The sequence below is a fragment of the Lipotes vexillifer genome, unplaced genomic scaffold (assembly GCF_000442215.2).
Source record: "Lipotes vexillifer unplaced genomic scaffold, Lipotes_vexillifer_v1.1 scaffold789, whole genome shotgun sequence".
Taxonomy (NCBI): domain Eukaryota; kingdom Metazoa; phylum Chordata; class Mammalia; order Artiodactyla; family Lipotidae; genus Lipotes; species Lipotes vexillifer.
In genome coordinates this window covers 1,185,660-1,191,926 of record NW_006778055.1, presented here as the reverse complement: position 1 = coordinate 1,191,926, position 6,267 = coordinate 1,185,660, and the positions used below count along the sequence as shown (strand labels likewise).

General features: G+C 43.1%; 1 pseudogene; it reads right to left on the bottom strand.

Annotated features, from left to right (window-relative positions):
* Nucleotides 1–2,702: 2,702 nt before the first annotated feature.
* Nucleotides 2,703–4,017, bottom strand: LOC103079663 (60S ribosomal protein L4 pseudogene; annotated as a pseudogene).
* Between the last annotated feature and the right edge of the window lie 2,250 nt (nt 4,018–6,267).

Below are 6,267 nucleotides of genomic sequence, written 5' to 3'. Positions count from 1 at the left end.
AGCAAACTATATTAAAATTTAGCTCTCTTCCTGTCGTCTAGGTTTGAGTCTCCCAGAGGCCTCCTGTGGCCATCCTGCATATTTACAACCCTGGTGGGTTTCGTTACTGGCCCTGATTCCTGGAAACTCACCTACCATCCTGACCCTGAGAGTGTTTGATTTGGAACATCAATCACATTTCAGTGTTGAGCTCCCTCTTTATGCGTACCTGCAGACACTCTTGTTGCCACATCTGAACTGTGGACTCAGAATGGGATGCCAAAGAGTCCACATGGCCCAGAAAAGAATGACTGTTGTCAGGCCAATCTAATCGTCCCCTGCCACCACTGCTGTGGGGACGCTATGCCCAGAAATAGCACAGCCCACCTGGCCCCAGCCCTGCAGCACGCTGGGGGCTCAGGTGGGAAGAAATGATGTCAGTATCACCAGGCCAGGATGGAGGGGTCAGGCCCCAAGCAGAACTGAATGGCCAGCCCGCTCCAGGAAGAGGCCAGTTGAACAAACTGTCAGGTCCAAGGGACTTCTGCAGATTCTACTTGAGGTTCCCAACAATATGTTCAGGTTGTTATAAGTATTATATCTACAACCAAGAACATATGTGTTCAGTAGTCAAATGTATTTCAAAATGCTAAACTATGACATGTCAAACTCTTCTCTTTAACGCAGTACTTATCAGAACCTTTAATAAGCAAATGTGCTTGTGCATCTCAAGAGAAGAAAATAAATAAAATGCAGAGCTTTGTCAACTTTAAAAAATTGCAAGCCTTTTTTTTAAATCTCCCCAAAGACCATCCAGTGGTACCAGTATTCCCCAGAATATATTTTGGGAACTGCTGATCCAGGCTGGCAGCATTTCCAAGGGGCACAAGGTAAGAGCTGTGCTGTTCTCAGTACCAGGTGATGCAAAGGACACTCAGGGCCAGACTTTGCGGGAGGGCTGAAGGGACCAGTCACAGGGACAGTGGCCTGGCCGAGCATCGTGTCCGGGGAGACAGGCTCCATTTCCAGCAGTGGCTCGAGTTGATGACTGTTAACTGAGGGTCGAGAGAGCAAATTGCAGACACCACGGAGCAAGGGTTAGAAGAGAGACGTTACTGAATGGTGGTCAATGGGGACAGAAGGCTCTGGATCAGTGATGACACTTTGGCTCCAAGTGAGCAAACCCCAGACACAAGTGCTTCTTGAGTCACGTAAGTGACCGGTCCATCCAGGTAGACTGTTCAGCCTTCAGTCATGGCTCAGTCCGGGGATCAGATGCTACCACCTGGATGAGGTTTGTCTCTGCATTGTGGCCCTGCTTCCTCTGTGTCGGCTTCATTCTTGGCCAGACCCCTCACAGTGGCCGCGTGAAGTTCCCAATTCTATATCCTTCCAGCTTCATGTCCAGTGGAAATGAAAGTCCACTTTTGCAATCGTGGGCACGTGTGCACATGCACACACACACACACACACACACACACACACACACATCCACACGCCAGCCACAAGCCCTGGAACACCAAGGGGGGTGCACTGGACTCCCAGTATGTAGGGGGTATTCTAAGGTAAGGTGGCTGTCTTTCATGTCTCTATTCCTTTCATCCAGTAGACTCACCACACTGAGATGTCCCTACTGCTCAGCTGGCAATGGTGATATTTCCCAAACCTATTCATGTAATTTGTCCTGGACCCTCCCCACCCCCCTGCCCCCAAATCCCCCATCTTCTCTACTTCCTGTGCTTTCTCCACAGAATGCTGAGCTCTGGATTCAGAATCCTGACAGCTATCCTACGCTGGGGTCCCTGGACTTGCTTTGTATGTGACTCTCATGGACCCTGGATAATGCTGTCCTCTTGGATCCTCATTAGCTAAGATTTTCCTGTCTGGCCCTATTCCTTGACACTTGGTCATTCTGATCGAATCCTTGTTTCTCACATGAAGGAGAAATACCATGTTGGCATAGCAGAATTTTAAAGCATTCCAAGAAATATCCTGTTACTCAGGAAATCACTGTATAAATTCAGCTTAATATGAGTGAGGTTGTAATATAATTTTCGGCTAAACTTAATTAGAAAACAGGGAAATACAAAATATTAGTGAGACGATATTTTCTCACTCTTAAGTTTGACTATAATTTAAAGGATTGGTAAATTAAAGTGTCCATAAATGTGTAGGGTATTAAAATACATTAATTTGTGAGACAGAACTAGAAGAAAAATTTTGGAAATAAATTTGGGCTATATTTATAAAAATATACAATCTTCTCCACTTTAACCCAATTTACATTTTGCATTATCTTTCCTTTGAGAAAGCATGCACATGGGCCCTATAATGCATTTCCAAAATGTTGACTTCAGTTCTGTAAATCATATTAACAAATGGGAAACAACTTAGTTTCTAATTAGTAGGAGAACAGTTAAACTCATTATGACACATACTTGCTTTGGGTATAGTTAGATAAGTGAGGTTATCTATATGTGTTAACATGGAAAGATCCACATTCATTTTACTAAGTGGCAAGGGCAAGTGGAAAAACATGTTACTTTTATCCATTAAATTAAAAATAGAATGTATTTCTATACTACATCTCTATATTGGAAATCCTAGAGTCATCTTTTTTTTTTTTTTTTTTCTCATGTTTCTCACTGCCTCTTTGATCAGGTCTTTATTCAAAATTAGCTGCCCAAAATGATTTGACCTTTACTGAATAAACAAATTTAAGTTTATGCAGCAGCCTTCTTTTCCTCTGTGCTGGCTTTCTTTTCTGTGGGCTTCTTTTCAGCTGCTGGTTTCTTGGTCACTGCAGCCTTTTTTCCCAGCTGGGCTTCTTCGGCTTCTTCAGCTTCTTAACGCAAACAGCCTCCTTTCCCTTCTTTCCCACCACAGGCTTCTTGCCTGGAATCCCCTTCTCAACTGATTTGGCTTCTAGTGCTGCTGCTGCCCTATCCATCCGGATTTTGTGGTTCTTGGCCTGGCGAAGAACGGAGTTCCGGCGCATGTGGTCTTTGCATATGGGTTTAGCTTCAACACGATTCTCAGGTTTTTCAGTGGATTCTTCTTCAAGACTCTGCAATGAATCTTCTTGCGTGGTGCTCGGAGGGCTCTTTGGATCTCTGGGCTTTTCAAGATTCTGCTAAGGTCTGTATTGAGCATCTTGTGCATGGGTTGGTTATAGCTACTCTTGAGGGAGGCAGCTTTACGCCAAGTGCCATACAGCTCATCTAACTTGCTGAAAGCACTTTCAGTCCAAATGCAGAAACGTCCCACATGCCCACCAGGAGCAAGTTTCAAAATGTTCAGTTTGCTTACATTAAGCAGAGTAATTCCAGGGATGTTTCTGAAGGCCTTGATGATACCATTGTCCTCATTATAAATGATGCAGGGTCCCCTGCACTGGATATGGCGACGGTTACTCATTTTGCCTTTGCCAGCTCTCATTCGCTGCGAGGCGTAGACCTTTTTGATATCATTCCAAGCCTTAAGCTTCTTCAGGAGCAAAACAGCCTCCTCGGTCTTCTTGTAGCCTTCAACTTTACCTTCAACCACCAAAGGAAGTTCAGGAACTTCCTCTATACGATGATCTTTAGACATGACCAGCGCTGGTAAAGCCGAGGCAGCCAACGCAGAGCAGATGGCATATCGCTTCTGCGTTGTATTCACTCTGCGGTGCCAACATCGCCAGGTCTTGGTTGGTGCAAACATGCGGCCCCCACGACACATATTTCCAAAAGCACCCTGGCCAGAATGGTGAGTGCCGCCACCTTGAACCCTGGGAATTCGAGCCACAGCTCTGCCAGTACCCCAAGACTCAGCACTGGTTTGATGACCTGCTAATTCGCTGACAGCATAGGGCTGTCTGTTGTTTTTGCGCGAGTTGGTGTGAACAAAGTTCACAATATCTGGTCGAATGGGAGGCTTGAACACAGCAGGCAAAGTGACATTTTTGCCAGATGACTCCCCCTTTTCAGAGTACACTGATATCAGTGGACGAGCACACGCCATGGTGGGGAGAGGAGGAGGCCACGCTCCTCTCAACCCGGCGGCTCCCACAGGAAAAGCTAGAGTCATCTTTTAAATGATACACACTAGACTCTCATTTGTGGTAACCTCTCAGTGGGGGCATGAATTTTGGAGAAATACTGTAAAGCAGAGAACTTTGATTTATGTATATTGTTAAAACTCTTTTGCCACAAAAATATATGCATCAGTAGTTTTCTTATTAAGATATTAAAATAGGCTAAACAAAGAAAGTAGCTAATAAGATAGAGTGTGTTAATAAGATAGAATGATTGCTGCATGATACAACACACAAAACCTGAATTTTGAATGCCTTAACACAAAGATATTTATTTTTATGAAGATGAAATCTGATGTACATTGTCCTGGCCACACTACTATCAGGTGACCCATGGATCCAGGCTGTTCCACCTTCTAGTTCCACCATCACAACACAAACTCTCCGGGATGTTGCTGAATGAAAGAGAAAGCATAGAGGTGGCATACTGATTCCCATATTCTTTGGCCTGAAAGTGGCAAACTGCTTTTTCTCATATGTCAGCAGCAAGGGCTAGTCCAATGACATGTGATGGGGACAAAAACTATACATACCATTAAATTATACTTTATTCTCATTTTCATCTTCCTACTTTAAGCCTGCATAAAGTACTTTGGTGATAGAGTCCTTCTTTTTATCATCTGGGACACATTATGGAATAGTGGGAAGAGAAATGAATTATTGATAAAAGACAGAAGGTTTATCTCTGGCTGGCAGGCGTGGAACAGTGTGGGCTCTAGACCAGTTCAGATCAGGGGTTTAGTCCCAGTATAGTCACAAACTATTCTGTTAATTCAGGCACATCTCAAGCTCTATGAACCTCAGTTTCTTCATCTCTGCAGTTGGTCTAAAAATATGTCAAAAGTCTGTTGGAATGCATGTAATGTATGTAAAACGCCTGGCACAGTGCTTGGTATATCTTAAATCTTTATGAATGGGAATTATTACTCTGGTTAATTTTGACCACAGACGGAACCACCTTTACCTATTTTTTAATTAAAAAATTAATCAAGGATGTATCAGAGTACATGAATCGCTGTAGGACATGAAATATCGAATCAGATGAAAATTGTTACTTGGCAAGTAAAAATCAAATAAAAATTTCCCCTCAAATAGTCTATTATATAATTTAGGTGTGGAGGTGTCATCCCAACTGGATGAAACTCAATGATCCTAGAATTTGTGTCAAGGACTAACTCCTTCCCTGCATGCCATGCAAACCACCATTTTCATTTATTTCAGCCTTACCAAAAACCTAGCCCCAGATTAGATTTGCCAACATACATTCAAGATAACTTGATTAAAATGTTCTAAGAATGTAGTGGACTCTGGCCCTCCAAGCCCTACATATACAGTGCCAGCCCAGTGTGTTCTGCACATATCACCTCAAGGGACTATCATACTTATTTCTCAAACACTCCTTGGAGATAATGTGCATAAAACATTTAGGTTGCAATGTGTTCAACTGTGTTGGGACAAAAGCACAGGACACCTTCCATTCTTGTCTTTCTTCATGATCTCAAAGTAACGGCTAGAAATTCTCCCTCCAGGTTTTTATCCCTGAACGCTGAGTTACACCATCTGAGAATGTGGCTCCCGTTCACCTCTCTCATAGCTGTATCTTCTCCACCACCCAGCTTAACAACAAATCACCTCATACAACTCAATAGCAAATGAACATGGGCAGAGGACCTGAATAGGCCTGAAGACATACACATGGCCAACAGGTACATGAAAAGATGCTGAACATCACTAATTATCAGGGAAATACAAATCAAAATCACAATCAGGTATCACCTCACACCTGTTAGAATGGCTAACATCAAAAAGACAAGGCATAAAAGTGTTGGCAAAGATGTGGAGAAAAAGGAACGCTTGTGTACTGTTGGTGGAAATATACTTTGGTGCAGCCACTATGGAAAACAGTATGAAGATTCCTGAGAAAAAAATAACAATAGAACTAACGTATGATCCAGCAATTCAACTTCTGGGCACATATGTAAAGAAATGGAATCACTATCTTGAAGAGATGTCTGCATTCCCTTGTTCATCACATCATTATTCACAACAGGCAAATATGGAAGTGACCTAAGTGTCTGTCTGCAGATGAATGGATAAAGATGTGATGTGTGTGTGTGTGTGTGTGTGTGTGTGTGTGTGTGTGTGTGTGTGTACAGACACATAGATGAGTACATGTGCACAATTCTTGGCTTTTGTGTCTCTGATATTGTTAC